The sequence below is a fragment of the Passer domesticus genome, chromosome 2, assembly GCF_036417665.1.
Source record: "Passer domesticus isolate bPasDom1 chromosome 2, bPasDom1.hap1, whole genome shotgun sequence".
In the NCBI taxonomy this organism is placed as follows: Eukaryota; Metazoa; Chordata; class Aves; order Passeriformes; family Passeridae; genus Passer; species Passer domesticus.
Window position 1 is genome coordinate 32,391,542 of NC_087475.1, and position 20,985 is coordinate 32,412,526.

General features: G+C 44.0%; 1 protein-coding gene and 1 long non-coding RNA gene across 4 annotated transcripts in view; both read left to right on the forward strand.

The window, feature by feature from the left end:
- The first annotated feature begins 1,707 nt into the window (after nucleotides 1–1,707).
- On the forward strand, nucleotides 1,708–7,772 carry LOC135293684 (uncharacterized). The gene is made up of 3 exons (XR_010355800.1): nucleotides 1,708–1,830; nucleotides 6,923–7,053; nucleotides 7,633–7,772. It is a non-coding gene; the product is annotated as an uncharacterized LOC135293684 (long non-coding RNA).
- Nucleotides 7,773–16,112: 8,340 nt separating this feature from the next.
- Nucleotides 16,113–20,985, forward strand: part of CNGA3 (cyclic nucleotide gated channel subunit alpha 3) — a 30,624-nt gene continuing 25,751 nt past the window's right edge. For 2 of the 3 annotated variants that reach the window (XM_064408148.1, XM_064408149.1), the window contains exon 1: nucleotides 16,115–16,212. The gene's annotated coding sequence lies outside the window, so the exon portion shown is untranslated. Of the gene's footprint in view, nucleotides 16,213–20,985 lie in introns of all 3 variants that reach the window. The other variant, XM_064408147.1, reaches the window with a different exon arrangement.

Below are 20,985 nucleotides of genomic sequence, written 5' to 3' on the forward strand. Positions count from 1 at the left end.
TTTCATTTATAATGAGATGTGACTTGAAGCAATTATGCTGATAATTACTGTAACTGCCAATGTGGGGTAGTTGGGAGACCTTTGAAAATGAACATTTTCTATCCTTTTCTGTGACAAACGTAGTTTGTCTGTATTGGGTTCAAGAGTGGAGCAGCTGTGGCACCTGGCATTCTAGTGGATTGGCTGGATTTCCTGCAGTAGGATTTCCCATTTTTAGCACCCATTCGTTTTCCAGTCTCATTTTCCATCTAGTCCATTCAGCATTTGGAGAAGGCTGTCATAATGAAGCAGTGTTCCCATCTGTTGGTCATGGCTTGTTTAATGAGCAGTTGATGTCAGTTGAGCTCTGCCTGCATCTGTTCCTTCCTGCAGCTGTGTGTGGCTAAGGGCTCCCCAACAGCCAGATTCAGCTTTTGTCTCTTCATACCATGTTACAGCTTGGCCAGAAACATTCTGTCTTCCCTCAGGGCTGTCTGCTCATGGAAGGAGGGAAGTGTGCTAAATGCTCCATCTCTCTCCCCATAAAGACTGAAACAGGCAAGGGGGGAAGGGTGCAGTTCCACTGTTTTTGGGGGCAGAGACAGAGAACTGTTCAGCCCAGATCCTAAGAACAAGAGCGGAATGGGTTCTTTCAGCATCTTAGGAAGAAACAGAGAGCCTGTGCACTGGCTGAAGACAACAAACAGATTGTGAACTCTGTCTGATGGGAAACACGCATTTAATAGTGCAGCTTTCACTTTACTCAGGGAAGCAGTATGGCCACAATACCTTTCAGTATTTTAGTCTGACAATGCTTTTGTACTGTAGACAGACAGGACACAATCAAGAAATTTCCTGGCCCTTACACATATTAACTCTAGATTTCTGTCTCTCGGGGTGCTGAAGAATCAGAATGTTTCTTTTGTGTATGTAAGTGCTGATGGTGCACATTTATTAGGCAATTTTCAACGGCACACTTTTAATTTTTAAATTGCAGAGAGTTTTAGTGGCAGCTATGGATGACAATCACTCCTAAAACTAATCATAGTCAAATCTCATGCTCCATATGTATTCAGTCTGTGCTGTTGCTTCCCCAACCTGTGTATCATACTTATCCTTCTTTATTCTTCTGATTTCTTCCACAGTTTTGTTTTCTACTACACAAGTGGTTTTTATATGATCATTGAAAACCAATGTCTGAAGCAAAATAGAGAATATGCTTTTTTGTTTGTTTCTTCCAATTTTATTCTCTTTTATTTTTCCTCCAGCTTCTGGTCTTTTGTCATTCATTATGATTGTCATCATTTTGTGCCAGGAGGGTACCTAGTAGTCATTTGAGATGACTAAAAAGTGACTTTTCAGTGACTCTTCAAAGAAGGGTCAGACAAAGGTCCATGTAGCCTATTCCCTGTCCCCAGTAGCTCCTGGAAGATGATTCCTGAGTAAAAGTGAGATCAAAGATTGGCCTGTGAATACAACAGCTACAAGCTACAGAGTTTGAAAATGAGAATACTTAAAAATGCCTGAAAAACAGACTGGTTTGAACTTGTGAGGAAGAAAGCAAAACATCTTTTTTGCAGAACTACTGCTCTGTTAACATAGTAATTGAGTTATTTGTTTAATGATAAATTTCAGGGGGTATTTGAACTGTGACATCCAAGCTCATGGTGGGTCAGTGTGTTCTCTCACTAAAGAATCCTGGTTCTCTCCTAGCATCTTCCCTCTCCATTTCATCATCCTTGTGTTCATTGAGGTGTCAAACTCTGCAGTTGTTGAGAGCTTCACCTTCCAGCTCACTGAAGTCTCCCTGATGCTTGCACAGTCCAGCTGTAGGAAATTCTCCAGAGCCAGGTAAAAACAGCATCCCCAGGATTGTTGGAGTCAGCATGGGGCAGCGAGGATTGGCAGGACAGGCTCGGCACACGCACAGAGACATTTTTATTTAGTTAAGGAGAAATATAGACTTTGTGCAGCCAAAATAACATGAAGCCAGGATAGTTCCATGGGGATGTGAGAGAGAGTGTGGAAATTTTTGCCTGGCCTGATTTAGGGAAAACTCAAACCCAGGAGAAACTGAAAGGGTCTATCCTGGAGGTTGCAGTTTGCATAGCTCATATTACCTTCTGTTCTTTCCTTCATCATATCCTAGAGTTTTCTGTTGGAGAATGGAGCTGGCACACACATGGAGTCCCTGGTTACAGGCAGTCACTGAGGGTCGTTTCTGTACACGGAAGAGATATCACTATAGCACAGCAACAGTGGAATTTTAGGGCAGGGCATCTGGAAAGAAATACTTTACTGTGAATATGAACATTTCATTTTGTGAAGGAAATGGCACCACCAGTGGATGGAAAAGCCCCATACCTGATTGTAGAGAAGAAATCTAAATGAAAAGTTTAGATATCTGTTTTATCCCCAAGAATGGCTTTCAGTCATACAGACTTTGGAATTTACCTGCTCACATTTTTTGAGGAAGATGTGTCTCAATCAAATTAATTATTGACATGATCGTCTCACCTATGTCTTTTGTGATTACTGTGAGGCTGAGCAGGTGCAATTCCAATGACATGAAGAAAATGGAGTGAGGGCCAATTCTGTATGTAGATACTGTTAAGTGTGTGCAGATGGATTATGTGCCATCCCACATGACAAAGACTCATATCCTGTTTCAAAAAGTGGCTGAAGAAACTTACCTTAGCATTACAGAGGGTGCAACACAAACTTGTGAGAAATGCAAACAGGAATGTTAACCAAGCACAGGACCAAAACTGTCAGCACAGGTAGTCTGAATGGCTAATTCTGCATAAAGGGTGGCCATCAATCACTGTTGGGTATTTAAACAAGTTACCTTTAAAATCGGATGTATTATAGAAATATGGATGGTGATGCGTGAGTTTCCTTTTCATTTGTTATTAAGGATCCATTGCACTGTTCCATTCTCGATGTGCAGTCTGACCTCAAGAAGCCCCTGTCATGGGATAACATTTATTAATTTTCCCTACTGTGGCCACAAGACTTTTTCCTGCCTGAGTTTGGTTAAATGTTTTGTTGCATTGCTTTGCAATATGCTTGGGAATTGTTAGGATTATTTATTCTTTTCATTCAAACATTCCTGTTGGTGCATTTGCACAAAGTGAGCTGTCCTGAGTTCCACACTTGGGTGCAGATGTATGGGAGGTTATGCTTTTGTATGCTTGTGTCTGTCCTCCATCTCTTTTAAAAAGAGAATAGTATTATGATGGCTTGCCAACAAGATGAATTTTCCAGATTTTTTGGATTTACCAGATAGCTGAGCCTGACCAGGAAGGCCTAATTTCAGATTCGGTCAAGGGAGTGTAACCAGACCATCAAAAACCCAGGTTGCTGCTTCATCACACTGCCTCACACAAAGTTGGCAGAGGTGGGGTTTGGATTGCCAAGACTATGCTCAAGCTACTTCTTTCTGACTCTTTCCCAGCTACTAAGATGGCACTTCTCCTACTCGCTAAAGGAACATAGCCTACACAGCAGAAACAACTAAACCCAAGCCCCCAAACAAACAAACAGAAAGGAATCTTCACCTGCATATGTGTTCATCATTCTGGATCAAGCCTTGGGCCCAGGGCCTGGGACTCAGCCCCTGGCATTCAGCTCTGCATGAAAGGCATAAGAGAGAGCACCTGTTAGCTGTCCTGTTGGTACCAGCTCTTAGAACAGCAGGAAGCTGAAAAGTGTTTGAGCCTGAATTCCTTAGAGAGTCACCAGTAACCTCCTACTCAGTTGTGAAAATGGGAAATCAGATCAATGTCCCATCTTTTGAGAAAAAGGGAAGCTTCATGGAAGTTTATATAACAAACTTTTACTTGATCTTCACAGACATGCAATGGACCATTTCTTCCAGGGCTGTTTCCTTGCTTGCCTGGGGCTTGGCTGCTGTGTGAATACAGCAATGCTGTGAGAGAGCACATTGCTCCTCTTAATCACACATCCCCGTGGCCCTGAGTGCTCCAGGGCCAGCTGTAACCCTCTCCTGGTGATAAAATGAGAGTGTTGGCATCAAAGCTGAGGTTTTCCTCCAGCTGGGAGGTGCTTCTCCTGGGAGGGGGCAGTGCTCAGCAGAAAAGGATCCAGGTTCATGCTGAGTGCCCTTGAAAACTGAGCAGTCAGTGATCCCAGTCCTCCCAACAGTGGCTCTGGAGCCAGGCCAACAGCACTAAGCAAGTGCTGTCCCTGCCCAAGCTAGGAGACAAGGTTTGCTGATGCAGCCTTGCTGCTCCTGCACAGACACACCTCAGCCTGGCTCGGTGGTGCCCGGGTTCCAATTTAACAGCAAACATGCTGAGGGCAAAACTGTGTGAGGGATGATTTCAACACATTGTAAGCTCAGTCTTCTAATTACAGGGCTGAAAGAAAAGGTCAGGAACAAACAAATACAGACACATGTGGCCTAAACTGAACACCAGCTGTTTTTGCCCAGTTCTTCCACTCCAAAAGCTATTAAGGTTGGGGTCTCAGCAGTGGCAGTGTCATCCCTTGCTGTGAAAGTTGCCCCATGTCTCAGTCCTTAGCAGGTTTAGAAGAGGTAATTGTCCATCTCCAGTGACATTCCCTGCTCCAGACAGTTTCCCTGACAGGTAACCCAGAGCTGAGCATTACAGCATCCAAGCAGCTGCCTCTCTGCCTCTTTTCCACATGATCTTTAATTGCTTGTGGGTTTTGAGGAGAGGATGTTGGGAAATTTGTGATACAGGCTTTGACATGTAGTGGCAGCTACCTGCATGCACTGATCTAGAGCTCAGATTTGTAACTCTAAGCTGAGCTTTTTGCTACATCAGACAATGAGGAGGAGAATGGAGATCCCTGCACACCTCACCTTTGTTTTATATAGTGTGTATGCAGATTTTTTTTTTGCAAAACAGCTCTGTCATTCCCCTGAGTCAACCAGAAGCCACCTGGCAGTGGCTGTTGCTGCACTGATCAGCCCAGACAAGGAGCACCCTGCACTGGTTTAGGACCCACTCTACAATATTGGTGCTCGTAGGCTCAGTGCTAATGCAGAGCTTGGGTGCTTCTGCTTGCAAACAGAATCCGGGACAGCAGTAAGTAATAAATATTTGGGGATGATGACTTTTCAAGCCCAGCATTCTCCTCAGACAGGTCACTGGCATGACAGCCTCCTTGGAGTGTCCTGTTGGCCCCAGGCTGGGGCTCTGCTGCAGCTGGGGCTCTGCAGGTCTCGGAGCACTGCTCTCCCTGCTGGCTGGGATGTCTGGGACTCTGCTGGGAGCATGGCAGGGGTCCTGGGGGAGATGGTCTCCTTACATGCCAGAAATTCATAGAATCACCCTCCCCCTACTAATCCATCATGCTGTGAATCTACCCACTCTTCACAGACGAAATGGAAACCGAAGTCTTTAACTGAGAAATGGGTGAGGGGAGTAATTCAGGCAATGCAGTGAATACAGTTGGCAAATATAGCAGAACTGGGTTTTGTTTTCTTTCTACTATACTTCATATTTTCAACCTTCTCCTCCTGTCTGCAGAGCCTGGTTTTGTTCTGAAAGTCTTTCATGCATAGTGCATTCGTTTACCACTCACAGATGCTGCCTGTTTATTCTCTTCTGCTGTTTTCATTGATCTAACATGAAAGTCACCTTGAAATGAAAGAGCTTTGCCCTTCCTAGGTGTGCAAAGTATTAAGAGATATAAATACAAGCATATGAAATACAAGCACTAAGCAAGTTTTTGTAGGGGTTACTGTTACAGGAACCGAATCTGAATTGTCCATAAAAAGGCAAGATGCTCTGGGATTTAATAGATAGCTCATAGAATGGTGGCAGACTAGACACCAAGGCAGGGTGTTCTGTATGTGTTATACCTGTCATTATTGATCTTGGTCCTTTTCTTCCTGAACAGAAACATATTTTGGCATTTACTGACCATTTTTTTAACTTACATCTTAATGGGTGACATGGAGTAATTTGCCTGTGGATAAATTATAAGAGGTATAGCACCAGTGAAAACTTCTTTCACAAGAAAATTCATGCCAGGATTTACCATCAAGCTTTATATTATGAAGCTGCTGTACAGATGAAGGAAACTCAGAGCCTCTCTCAACAAACAAGAGGCAGCACTTCAGCCCAACAGCTTTGTATTGAGTGCCTAAATATCTTTTGCACGTGAATTTAACAATATGTTTCCAGACAATTACATTGTGAGTATGCCTGCAGGGCTGGCAGCTGAGTGTTGGCCTGTTTGTTCCCTTAATTAAATATATGGCTAAATGCATTCAGCCACATTAGCTCTGGCTGGGATGAGCAATGCCGTGCTTGCTGATCCCTTCAGTTCTGCCAGCCCTTGTGGTCAGAGAGCAGCTACACTCTCTCACTGTTTTCAGCCCAAGCACAAAAGCTACACAGACTTCCTTTGTGTGCTAAAGGACAAAAATTAATTTTCTCTGCCTCTTCTTTCTAATTTTCTCATTATGGAATCTTTAGCTTAATTCTGGCTGTAAGAGCAGCAGGAGATTGCAGTTTTTAACTCCATGGAGAAATGGGTTACACTGGAAAGCTTCAGGGGATGTTGTGGCACAAAACAGCAAAACGCCAACATTTTCCATGGTTGGTGGCAATTTTGGGAATTCTTTCTCTCATAAATGTGTGACATTTTGTGCAAGGTGTCTGATCCACCAAGAGGAACTTTCCTAGTGACAAACTGGCAGCTGACTAATACCTTGTGGTCCTTTTTTTCTCCCTTTTCCGAGCCTACCCACTTTGTGTTGCTTTAAGAGATCAATACAATCAAATGACCAGTCTGACCAGTTTTGACCATTACCTGTATAACTGGGCTGCAAAAGCCTTGAAGTTCACAGCATGCCAAAGCACTGAACACAAGTTCACCTCCCACCAGTGACTAAAGCTCTTGTTCCTGTACAAATGTGACCTTGTGTGTTCATGGTTTGCAGGTGCTTTGCAGTGGCAAACACTTTTTAACTTCAAAGAAGTCAGGGAGAAGCTGAGAGGACAAGGCCACTCCTGCACAGAAACCAACAAAGACAGAGCTCAGAATATTTATGCAGTGGCTCTGGCAAAGCAGGTAATAATAAAGAAAGTTTTATTGTATGTTGTATCTATATCTACATGCACATCCATTGCTGTTTGCCTTTTTTTTTTTTTAATTAGACTAAGAACACTTCTACAAGGGCTTTGGACTTCTTACAAGCTGCCCTTTTGATCTTCCCAGCAGTGGCCCCAGATAAGTGTGAGGGCTTCTTGTTACAGGAACTCTGGACACAACGTGACTCGGGTTAATTCCCCATAATACTTACCTGGTACTCACAACTGTACAATACTTTAAAAATGTGTCTCATTTGTGATGTTCATGGGGCTTTATGAACTAAAATGTACATTGAAATGTACAAAAAAAAAGGTAGCCAAGTTTGTGGTAAGGCCCACACTTGACAATTTTCATCTGAGTTGAAATCTAAATGCAAGCACTTGGTGTGTGTCCAGGACACAGATTTAGCATCTGAGTGAATGGAAAGGGAGGAAAGTCCCATGATTCAGGATTTCACATGTGAGGATCATGAATGCTATGACCACAAATATGTTTCCTGAGGACCTCTAAATAACTAAAGGAATGTTTAAAATATCTCTATATATTCTTTCTCTTCAGACCTACAGAATTGAAGCAAACAGGATGAAGTCCAGCTGCCCAAGCATCAGTCCAGAGCTATCTGAGATGTTTAAGGGTGTCCAAGACATCTGGTTCAGGCTGGCATATATGACATAATACTTATTAAAGACTAATTTTTTTCTGGCTGCTAGATGCTGGGGGAAATAATCCACAGCACCTAAAATAGCACTGAGCTCTGTCAGTAAAGTCACTGCCTCTGGTGAGTACTGAATGAGAGGCTTAGGTTTGTCCATTTATATCCATTACCATTTATATCTGCCTAATTATGTGACAAGTGGAAGAAATTGTTTTGACATTAGGAAACTGCAGAAGACAAAGGCAAATCTAGTGATACTGAGACATGCTATAAAAAAAATCGACTGAAAACATTTTCTGAGCTGCTATACAGAAAGTTATCAAAAGAATAATTATCCAATCTGCAAGCTACATTGAAAAATCATTCAAGTCTACTAATTAGTCGTGAATGACACAAAAACAGAAGGGCAGTCTCTTCTGCCAGGTAACAAATGACAGAATGAGAGGAAATGGCCTCAAACTGCCAGGAGAGGTTCAGATTAGATATTAGGATTGTCAAGCACTGAAACTGGCTGCCCAGATAATGGTGAAGTGGCCATCCCTGGAGGTATTTAAAACCATGGGACACTTGGGGACATGGTTTAGTGGTGCCAGATTAATAGCTGGACTCAATGATCTTAGAGGTCTTTTCCAACCTAAACAATTCTAAAATTCTAATATTTTAAGAGGGGTTTGTTTGCAATTCTCTTTTTTTTCCCTTTACTTTGCTCTTGAGGTGAGGTCATGGACAGGTTCCCCGGTGCCATTTACACCAAGATACAAGGTGCTTCTCAGTAGTACCTGATTTTTTCTTGTAGTGAATTGTATTAAACAGGACATATTCCACAGAGTTAACTCAAGTTTTCCTTTAAGCTAACACCCTCTACTGTTCAGTCCTGCATATTATCCATAAACAAAACAGCCACAATTAAAGTGACTACTGACTTTGGTGTGGTACAGCAATTTCTAGAGTATTGTCCTAATTTTAGTTTTGTCATTCTTTGAAATAAGTGCAGCAGTGACTTAGTCACCTGACCTCCCTACATCTTTCAGAAAAAGAAACATGCTGCAATGTCCCTTTTCAATAGTTTTTCTGTAGTATATATCATTATTATTTATTTTTGAAAATAACTGTGATTGCTGCAGTGCCAAGAACAGCCTGATCACAAATTTGATGTTGTTGAATGCTGGGGCTTTACTTTAGAAGCCAGAAGTTTCTGAAGTTAACTTCTCTCATTTTTTATTCTGTAGTTATGAAAGTTGAATGGAGTTTCCCTGTGAATGATGATTGCTCACATTTCAAGGTTTTGATTTTGGAGAAGATGTCCTCCTCTGTTTTTAGAGTCCATGTGAATGAGTTATCTGACTCAGAACTGCCATGCAAACCAGACATCTGGCTTGCCTACCTCTGAATTTCAGCCACATACCAGTCACCAGCTGTTTTATACTGATCAGTCCATGCTTTGAGGGTAAGGACAACATTAATTAAATAGCCCAAGAATTAAATATTATTTGTCACTCAAAGAGGGTGCTAATGCCAAAACAACTCTTAGCTCTTCTCTAGAAAAGATAGCTGCATTGCACGAAGGCTGCATGGCAGAATAAACTGCAGAACTCTCCTTGCCAGTCCCTCAGGAGCATGACACAAGTGTCTGAAGCTCAGTTTTAATCCCCTTTTTTCTGTATAAGACACCTAGCACATCATGCTTTCTAACAATCCCCACCTCCCTTGGCAAGAAAAGGGTTTAAGGATAAATTTTAGGAATGCTGCTTGCTAAGCTCATGAAACTTGTCCTTCAGGGCTATTCTTTGTACGTAATGGGAAGCAAATCTTAATGAATATATTCTGTTAAACCATTCCTTCCCCTCTAACCATTACCAGCATCAAATCAGCCCCTATTTGTTGTTCTGTGCATGGGAAGGTGCAAGTATTGTTAAGTCTTATTAGCCACTCGGGATTTTAGCAGTGTTAATCTCATAAATTCTTCTGTCTTACTGCCAGCCTCTGAAGCTTTTCCCAAAAACTCTCTCGGTCTGTCTCTAGGCCTCAGGAAAACCACTCAGAGTTTTCCTTGAGTTTCCTCCGTGCTGAAAAGAAGGCACCATTCTGGGAAATCCCTTTTCCCAATGGCAGCTGTGCTGCCATGTCTCATTTGACTTTCAAGTGACATCAGAAGATTAGTTTCAATCTCTTTGCAGGCTGCTAATCCAGAGTGCTGCATTAAAGTGCCTTGATGTCCCTCTGAATATGACATTATTTGACAAGAAAGATAATAGTGTTCATAGGTGCTACAGAGATATTTGCAAAGACATTTTGATAGCCCTGCCTTGAGGCCCATAGAAATAGCTGTTATACAGGTCTGCTTGGGCAAAGAAGCACAACTTGAGGCTGTTGAGGCTATTTTGTCTTGTCATGTCCTGTCACTGGCTGCCTGGGAGAAGAGGCCAACCCCCATCTGGCTGCACCATCCTCTCAAGTGGCTGTAGATACCAATAAGGTGCTCCCCTGAGCCTCCTCTTCTCCAGGCTAAGCAACTCCAGCTCCCTCCTCAAAAGTCCTCCTCATCTCTCACACACAGGCAGCATCAACTTTAAAACTTAGGTTTTGCTGCTATGGAAGGTCTTTGACCACTGTAACAATGCTTTCAAGTGTGTTATTAGTTTGCTGAAATAAAACCCTGTTGGCATGGAACAGGGACAATCTGGCTTGGAACCAAGATGATTTCACTGTCTGGGAGAATGTCTGCACTGTGGTAAGCTCTCATGGGCTATGCCAGGCCATGGTAGCCACGTGTGTGTGTGTAAGACAGCATGATAGCCAAGCTATCATGCTGTAGCCATGTGCGTGTGTAAGACAAAAGGGGACAGGGCAGGGAGAGCCTGGCACTCTACAAAAGAAGGCGTCTCCCCCAAAGAGAGACAAGAGTCATCCAGCAGGATGCCACCTGTCTCTCCTGCCAGGATTACAGTGAGAGGAGCCAGTAACCTGCTCAGGTCAGGTACATCAGCAGAGCAGCACATCAGGCACTGACCCCAGCTCTCAGACAGTGCATTTGTTTCAGCAAAGCCTGTACACAGAATGTTCCCATTGGCAAAGATTTCCTGAGTCTTTGCCCTTTGTTGTCTGTGGTTGTTTCCACTTCATAAGACAACAGTTCCCACCTGTCCCAGCCAGTGATATTTGTTCTTTAAAAGCAATTCTTATTTCAGCATTTCACATTTGCCTTATCTGACTTGTATGAGCTGGACTGCTCCTGACCTGCTTTAATCTCTGGTCCACAGAAACCCTAGAGAGACATTTAACAGTACCAGATAAATAAAGATTCAGCAGAACTCAGCACTCAACTGAAATATTGAACTTTCTGTCACACTTTCAAATGCTTGATTTTTATGACTACTGAGACATATCTTACACCTTGAGCCTTGTAGACAGCAGATGGAAATAAAGGGTGTTGCCTAAAAAACTCCAAGACAAATCATAGAATCGTAGAATGACTTGGGTTGAACCTTACAGATAATTTAGTTCCAACCCCTAAAATGAAGTGGATAGGATTTTTTCTTCTCCTCTTTCCTCAGTTGTTGAGGTAAGTCACTGCTATCGACTAAGAGGCATTTGACTACTGAAACTGCTGTTAAAATGAGGGTCAGAACAAGGAGGGTCAGAATAAGGGCACTTGGAGCTTTTAGCTCTCAGTAGCCCTCCTATACATGTTTTTTAGTTCTTTGATTTCTGTAGTTCTAAGTTTACAACTTAACACAGTGCTCGCAGAGATCTACCCCTCTCTGACAGTGCAGTCAGAGACCCACCACTCATCATTTGTCTCCTGTATCTCAGAACAGTCCCTCACACAGCCTGTGCAGGCTGTTGTTACATCCAAGTAAAGATATTTCTGAGTTCATGAAAGAGACATCTTTAATCTGTGATTACCAGCATTTGGCTGCAGACTTGTCAGCTGGCTTTCCTCAGACTCATTAGTGAGGTCCAGCAATGGCAGTGACCGCTATCATATAGCACAATGGGAAAGGTTTTTAAGCTCTAATTTATATTTCACATAAGTGTCTCTCTTTCCTGTGCTTGCTGCTAATGGACCGCCATTATGTGAAATGGAATTCACAAAACTGGAAATGTCAATTCATTAGGTTTGCAGGAGCTGGGCTGTCTCCCTATCTGTGCCTCAGGCCTGACTAGCATTTTGCTGAAATTCCCCTAAGAGACAGCAGGATAGTTTTATTTTCATTAAGAGACAGGATTGTATTGAGAACCATAATAACAAAATAAGTACTCTTGTGTATACTTATTATCTGCAGCTAGCTACCTGGGGAACACTAACAAGGCTGCATTTGCAAACGTGTTTGTTTAAATAGAGGAGCATGAAAATTCACAGGAGAATTCCCCAGCTCCCTGCTCGTCTGTAGGAGCCCGTGTCTTCAGGCAGTGTGACTCAGGCAGGATGGTAAGGGAGCTCACAGCTCGCCTTGCAGGCAGCAGGAATTTCCACACCTCTCCTAGGCCAGGAGCCTGTGTCCCTGCTGACAAGTGACCGTGTGCTCCCCATCCCTGGGGCTCTCTTGCGACAGAGAACGGGGCTGGGGCACCTGTGAAACGTCACATGTGTTTTGTCACCTGTGTGACAAAACTGCTCCAGCTGCACAGCGCTGCTGGGACAACAGGGGGAAGGATCCTGGCCTGCCTGTGCCCTGCTCTGCTCTGGTGCAAATGCCTCTGTTTGCTGTGGCAGGAACACCAAGCAAAGTTACAGGTAATAGGTTACCTTTCATTCTTGGCACAGTTCAGCCTGTAAGGGCTTGCACTGTGACTTTGCTTGAAAAAATGACTGGTTTTAGGTGGATGCTAAGGCTTCTGTGTATGTGACAAGGACCCAACCCTGTTACACCAAAACCTGGGGGATGCTTTTCATTGATTTCCAAGGGACACAGCGACTACTTTGCATTCAGCATTTACTTTTACTCAAGCCAGGTAAAAGCTCATTAATTCTGGTTAAACAAAATAATACCAGACTTGCCCCTTACTCTACCTCACCCCGGTGATGCAGAGTAAGGTAAAATAAATAGAGCTCATTCACTTATACTTAGGACAACATGGAAATTCCAGTGTAGAACACTACACAGGTCGTGTGACCTTTTGCTTTTATTTATCAGGACATCCTCGGCTCTGGTGGGACTAGTCCATGAAAGCAGCTTGGCCATGTTCAGTTTTTACAGTAGTCAGTTCTACACAGGATCAAGCTGTTCAAAAACTGAACTGTGAAAATACCTGTGATGTGGATTTTACATGCCTCATTTGGATATTTCTATTCTTTGCTTCTATTTATTCTGTCTTTTGAATCTTTGTGTCTTGCATTTGCACATATTAACTTCACAGTTTTGTTCAGTGGATCTCTAGTCCTGCAGGTCCTCTCCGGATCATAACTCACATTGTTCAAATGAGAATGGCTCTCTAAGGCAGATCTAATCAGTGTTTCTCTTGGGAACAAAACCAAATGAGCTTTTCTAAGGCTGGCAATTCAGTCCAATTATTTCACAGATCTTTGTTCATTTAATTCCTCTGAAGTGGAACAATCAGAAGAAAGAGGGCAGAGCTACAACGCAAACAGGAAATTATGGTTTCTCAGTTTGAAGAAAATGAGATTTTATACCACATTCCTCCATTTATTTATTTATTTATTTATTTATTTATCCTTACTCTTTTGTCATGCATCCCAGCAGTGCTTCACTGCAAAGCACAGTGGCCTTGAGAGAACTATCAGAGCACTGTCAGAGCTCCTCAAAATGGAGCTGTGTAGACAAAGCCACAGGTACTGTAAATAAGCTCAACTCCATTGATTACCTGGGACCTTTATCAGTTTAGAGCAACTGAGAACTTGGCAGTTTACTGCAGTGAAAGGATGCTTTTTTCACTCCTTGGATAACATCATTATATAGATCATAAAATGTCCTGAGCTGCAAGGACCCACAAGGATCACTGAAGTCCAATTGTGCTGGAACTCCAGATTTTCCTTTTCTTATTAATTATAATTTCCAGTCACAAACTATCATGGAGGCTTTGATTAATTGCATACATCGTGGCACAAAATTAATCTTTAGTTTGCACATAAAACTGAAAAATACTCTGTTGAAATTAGACATGGTAATTCGTGGTTGTGTTTTAAAGAGGTGTCTATCTAAGACAAATAACTTTAGGCCACTGAGATAAATCATCAGTAGTGCCTTGATGAACATAATAATTTTGATGGATGATATCTTCCAGCTGTCAGCAGGTTGAACATACTTGTTGGTAGCTCTCAGGGGACTGGCTTAATGATTGCACAAATGAAGCAAGAACTAAACTTGGAAACAAAATTCCATGGACATTAGGAATATGTTGGAAAGAAGCAATATTTGCTCCCTGAAAAAGCATGTCTTAATTTATACCTAACCATTCAGAAAATGGAAAAGGAAAACAGAATTTTTTATTCCTGTCATCTTCAATTCCTAGGCAAATGGTTTTGAGGTACTGTGAAGATGTATTACAACTTTAACACAGTCTTTTCTCCACAATTCCTTGCAGCAGTACCACTGAATTCAACAACAGACTTTGGACAGTGATGCCATTCTGGATGTGGATATTCATTATTGTAGATTCAGTCTGATCCCCTAACTGTCCATATCTGGGACCTTCTGCAAATCTCCAAAGCTTCTTCCTGTGTTCCATTCACAGGCTTCCTTCACGTAGCAACCAGAACATAAGAGCAAGATGTACAACCAGACCTTGTCTAAGGAGGAAGTCAGGACCTGCAATGTATCTGCATGGAACACCTGGGAAGTGCAACCAGTGCCTGAGCCTTTGGAGGGACAACAGCAGCCTGGCACTTGGTGCACACCTGGCTGGCTAGCTGCGGTCCCAGTGCTTCCAAAATGCTGCCTGGAGAACTCCTGAGGGGTCAGCCCAGCAGGAAAGGACATGAAAAAGGATGCTCTTCAAATGCCTTCTGCCTTTCTGCCTAGGGTTTCTATTCTAATCCTTAAAAACCCTGTTGCTCTGAAGACTGGTGTGACAGCTATTAGGAGACAGACACCTCGAGATTCTGATGGGGTTTTACCAGTTTTAGCCATGGTCTTTTCCTCTCCTCAGTCCTTTTTGTGTGATGTGGTTCACCTTTCTTGACAAGCACGATAATAACCCGGGCACTTAGAATGCTTTTCTAATGTCCCGTTGCGTTCAATCCAGCTCAATTGACATGCAGCAAAGTGCAGCAGCCTTTCAGTTAGGAATGACATGGCTTCTGCTGACATTTCCCAGCTGAAGAATCATTTTATGAATCATACACACTCTTTGTTTCCAGCTCTTCTGAACCCTGTGAAAAGCAGAATCAGAACTGAACAGATGGAGTTCGGGGGAGTGTGAAAGCCTTGAGGGAGCTTTAGCACAGGAAAATGAGGGTCAGCACCCTCAGGCAGGTCAGGGAGCGAGGGCGAGAGAGCTGAAGGAGAAACCTATTCATCGGTACCGCGAGCAGAAGCCTCCCACGACGGAGAGGGCTGTGGGGTTCCATCCGTGCCCTCACGGTTCCCCCGGGGCAGGACGCGCACGGACGGCGGAGCCGGAGCCCCGGGAAATCCACTCCCCGACGGCTGCCGAGAGGGAAGCGCTTCGAGCTGGCAGCGGCACGTCCCCCCCGCCCTCCTGAGCATCCCCGCTGCCTCCGGCCCCTCCGCCGGCGGCAGATGCAGGAGCCGCGGGCGCTGTGTGCGAGGGGAGGGCGGCGGGGAGCCGGCTGTCCCTGCCGGCCCCGAGCTCCGCTGCCCAGCGCGGCCGGGAGCGCCGCCGAGCTCCGCTCCGCCCGGGCCCTCCCGGCAGCGCGGCCCGCTGAGGCACAGCAGGGGCTGATGGCGGCAGCCCGGCCCGGCCCGGCCCAGGGTCCCTGGGGCCGCGGCCCCCGCCCCGGCGAGCAGGGCTGAGGGCGCGGCGGGCTCGGCTCCGCCCCGCCCGGGGCACGGCGCCTGCCGCGGGCAGCGGGCCGTGTGGCCGCCCCGCTCGGCCCCGCCGCTTCTCGCCTCGCCGCCCGGGGCTGCGGATCCTCGCTCCCCGGGCCGGCCCTGCCCTGCCCTGTCCTCTCCGCGCCGGGCTCCCAACTTTCCTCGGCGTGGCACGGAATGTGCCGGGGCGCCGCCGAGCCCCTTTGACGTCTTGATCCCCTCCGAGAACTTAACAGGATCGCAAAGCCCTTCGAGCGGCTTTTCCCGGTGAGCCGGGCTTAGGCGCTCGGGCTGCGGCCGTAATCCGGGCGCGCGGCGCGGAGGGGCGGCTCGGCGGGCCCTGCCCTGCCCGCCGCCCCCGCCGGGCCCGGCGCGGCCCGAGCGCCTCCCGGCCGGCCCTGGGCAGCGCTGCCCGCAGCGGCGCGCTCGGAGAGCGGCAGGCGGACCGACGGACGGACGGACGGACGGACGGACGGACGGACGGAGAGAGCTGCAGGGTTCGGATGCTGCGGAGGAGAGCGTGGGCAGGTGAGTGTGAAGCAGGAGGCAGGACGCCTTCTGTCACTCCTGTGAGAGTGGCATCTTGTCCTGCACCAGGCTTCAATTCCAAGCCTTAGCCCAGAGGCTTGAAATAGAAACGTAAACTTTGTTCGTTTATTTAATTTTACAGAAAAGTGTTAATTTGATTAATTGATGCAGAGGTTTGTGTACTGACAATTAAATTGGATTCAGGGCACAAATCTGAGCAGAAGTGGGGCTGAGGGGACTTATTCCACTCCTGTTCACTGACACTTAATTTTACTAGCTTGATTCATGTGTCTCTTCACTTCTCCAGTGTCTGGTGCCTGTGGTGTAAGCATGAGGCTATCAAACTCTGTATAAAAAAAAGATGCTAGCAAATACTCCAAGCAGTGAAAGGGAATAATTTTCCAGTGATTTCTGCTGCTTCCCATAAATTGACCTTGGTTCCAGAAATAAGACATCTTTTGCAAAAGTCCCATACATAGTCTGCCTAAGAATGTAGAAGATGCAGTAATAATCAGTGTCTGTCTGTAATGCAAGTCCCCTCATTTACCAAGAGGAAGAGTCTAAAGAAGATAAGGAAAAATGATGCAAACGTTACTTTAGATCTCTGAAGAAATGACGTTAAGTGTAAATGTTGGTACCTGTTGATCTACCTGTTTTAACTATATTTTGTTTTCCAGATTCGTAGTTGCTGCATTCAAAGCAAATAGTTAAAGGACTTTAGTATTTAAGATTTGTAATTTTCATTTTTACAGCTGAGTAAAACTACATCTGCAGTTTCAGATGTTACAGGTTTTGGAATAGCATAACTGTGTGTCTTCAGCACAATCTTTGTTTTTTTCCTTCTGGTGTTTTTCTTGTTGATTTCTTTGAGTATGTCTGCTAAAACCATCTGATCAGAAAAATACATGTTGCAAATGAAAATGGGACTGTCGGGATGTTGAATCAGCAAGGGTAATCATTGTAAACAAGTAGTGAATGACTTGAGGGAAGAACACATCAGCTTTAAAAAATTATACCTCATCCTTCCATATCAGCATGTGTCAGCTTTGCCTTCTGTGTACCGCAGCCTTTGTCATCCAATTTGCACCCAGGCTCAGTCATTTCGGTTCAGCACGTTGTCCGGCAGCCTTCTCCAATGTTGCCATCTCTTTTCATTAGCATCTCTTAAATCCTCTTGGGTAGGATGCCTCCTTACGGCTTGTGAAACGTGACACGGTTTGCCCCTCGCGTTTCCCTTCCCCAGGCAAATGGGATGGCTCCGATGGTTCGCCTGAGCCGTGCAGGGAGTGAATTTAAACGGGTGACATTCACACGTATGCAAACACACATATTTGTTTTATGGGCACACATTCAGGAGTGTAAACCTGCTGTGCTCATGCTGTATTCATGCCCCTGCTATGTTCACTTTTAAGAGTTACTTCAATGCACGAGTGCATGGACAGGACACACTGGCAGAACTAGTGAATTTTAGACAGTGACTACAGAAGCCTGGCACAGAGCATATTTGCTGTTTAGGAACATGGATGCCTGCACCCTGTTAACCCATACTGGCTGCAGAAACAACATGATGTGACTTGCTTGTCCAGTCAGCTGTAATTTTTATTTTCTGTGTTTTAATTTACAATATTAATTTCAATACCCACAGCTAGTTTCTTCTGAAAAGTTTCCAATCTAAAAAAGGATTCATCTGCAGAAAATGGTCTGCAGAAAACTTTAGTAAATCTTAGGAAATTGAGCTATATTGCTAATAGTTCATGGTTACAGAAGGAAAACTCTGTACAAATAATTAAATTCATTTGAATTATTATTTTGGTACTAAAAGGTGCCAGACACTCAGCCATCAAATAGATCAAAGGTAATCATGTGTATTTCATTCTAAAACTGTAAATTGTACATACATGAATAATGCAATGCTTTGTGAAGTGGATGCACATCTAAAGTACCTGTGAAAGGTAGGGTGTTTGACATCCTTGGTTGGTCCTGAGGCTACTGGGCTATTCGTATAAATTTTGTGCATTCTCAGGAGATGTCAGTGCTCATAGACTGTAGAAAATGCAATATGATGTAGCAGAGAGTAATACATTTTGAGAAGTGTGCTTTTAAAAGAGGCCCTAGAATTTAAGAATTGTTGATTTAAACTGTAATGAATTCATGAGGGTAGGTTGGTACTGCTGATTGTTTTTTCAGCTCCCTGAGCTTGATCTAATAGCCTTCATAAACAAAGCTCATTTCCATATGAGTGTGCCAGAGTCCAATGTGCAGGTGAATTTGCAAACCTCCAAATCCTTGAAGAAAGGGTTGTGCTTTGTCTTCAAGCCATGTCATTATTTAAAAGTTCCAGTGTCCAGTCTCTGATGTCTGTTTGTTGCCATTATGGTTGCATCATTGGAGCTGCAGCCTGTCACACAGAGCACACACAAGATACATAATGCACAGCTGAGCTACAACTATTAGCAAGTGATATAACAAGGATCATGTAGGTGGAGGTCAAATCCCAGAATAAATCCCTAAGACTTATCAGGGTTGAACCTGAGAGGCTGTGTGAGGATTTGGAACGTGTCTTAACTAAAATGATGTTAGTGATCCTATGCAGCTTATCACTGCTTCCACAGCAATAAATAAAATGCTGAAAGCTTCAAGAACAGCAGTGTTTTGAAAACGACACAAACACACAGGATGCATTATAAAATCATATTTAAACTCATCTTTTACTTTGTGGTGGTGATACATATTTCGCCTTGAAAAGCTCTTTTTTGAATTTTGCCATATTTTCTTTCTGTAGTCCTTTTACTCTAAACAAATAAGCCTTAAGAATACTAAGTGGTGGTATAAAGAGCTCGATCTGTCATTATTACTTGATGAACAACTACATTTACTTTGTATCAGGTGTATTAATTCTTGGTTGGTTACCAATTTTGACTTAAGTTTGGTTGGGTTGATATATTCTGCCCCAAAAGGGAACTGCTAGAGTAGCCCAAACATGAACTCTCAGTGCTTTTGAGAGGGAGACTACAGTGATTCAAAGATCCTTCACAAATATTTGACAGGCTGCAGAGCTCACTTTGGTGGCATTGTGGATAGCTATCAACTTCCTAAATTTGTTATAATTTGTAATATTAAAGTGTGTGCCTGTGTGTTAGAGCTTTTTTCCCAGCTGAGAGGGTGCAAAATTGTCTGAAAACCAGGCCACAAAGCTGCTCAGAGGCCTTGACTGTATCCAGATTGCAGTGGGTGCTGACAACAGATACTGCTGCTGCCATAGGTGTTCTAGAGCGCTGAAAACCCATGAGAAAGCTGTTTGTAGCCCATAATCTACTGGAAGCAGGCTCTGGAAAAAGGAGGAAAATTGGCTTTTTTCCTGCTTAATTTGAAGCAGACTTGAAAAAGTTTCTCATTTTTGAGGTGCAGTTGCTCAGCACAATGCAGTTTAGTGCAAACGGGTGAATCAGCTTGAGAAGGAGAGGAGTTACACCTGTTAATTGGGTGCCACTCCTTTGGGCCTGGAGTTAGAAGCCCAGTTATTCTCAGTATCCCAGTTCAGTTTCAGTAATTTCATATATGTACCTTCCTTCTTAGTGCCTTGTTCCTGCTCACCTGCATTTCTGCATTCCTACTTCAGGAAATCCACTGGATGGCAGAGCTCCTAAAATTTAGATACTGCAGCCTTCATAGTTCTAGTTCTGGGTCTTTAATGATGTGGTTCTAAAGAGGCAAATAGAACCTGATTTTCAAAATTAGGAAATACTTACATTAATCTGAAATTTTCATATGTTACTTGAACTCATATTTGTTGTCAAACAACTGGTTGTCTTCTTAGAAATGCTTCTAGACAGTGCCTTGAAAATAGTTTGACACAAAACCTCAGCTGCTATTGGATTTAAAAGGAAGAAGATAGAAGAGCCTGACCATTTACATTTCAAGTAGGGAGTGCTGTCTAATGTATGTAATTTGTTGCATTTTCAGTAGGATAATACATCTGTCTTGTTTAGCTGTAGTTTGAGTCTCAGTGATTTAGGCACTGAAAAACAATATTCTTGAGTGTGGAATTACTAATCTCTTTCAGGTAGCCAGGAAGAAAAGACTAGGTGAGAAAACATGTTAAAATTCTGTTTAAGGCATTGGTAAAGATGCCAGTCTTTCACGAGCTAGGAGGGATTCAAGTTTTATTTTGCTGGGTGACTAGATTGAGGCTCGGAGGACGATGTGTTTGTCTATCGATCTGTTCTTTTGTTAAATCACCTGTGAGCTAAATACCTGTTTTAAGTGCCTAACATGGATTTACCAGACTTGTCAGCCTTTAGGTAATCAAGTTTTACCCTCAGAGTAATTATTAGCATTAAATATTCAGAGCAGAGAGTGTAGTTCCCAGGTAGGAGCTGTTATTTATAAAAGGCAGGTACCAGGGTGGGGTGGGTGCAGTGCCCAGGGGCTGTCAGGGGGTGATGTGAGCAGCAGCCAGGGCTGCTCACATGGCTCCAGCTCATCCCCTGTGGCCAAGAGGGTGGCACTTCAGGGAAAAAGCACTTAAGAAAGCATAGGATGCCACAAAGGCAGTGTGAGGGGACTGAGGGGGAAAGGAAGGGTGAAAACCATCTCTGCAGAAAGCAGAGTCAGAGAAGAAGGAGCAGAGATGGTGTTGTGGGCACTGGATCAGGATTCCCCTGCAAGTCTTGGAGGGCTCCATGATGGAGCAGACATGTGGAGGACCCTTCAGTGGAGCCATTCCTGCAGCAGACTGCAGCCAGTGAAGAGGAGTCTGTCCAGGAACAGGTT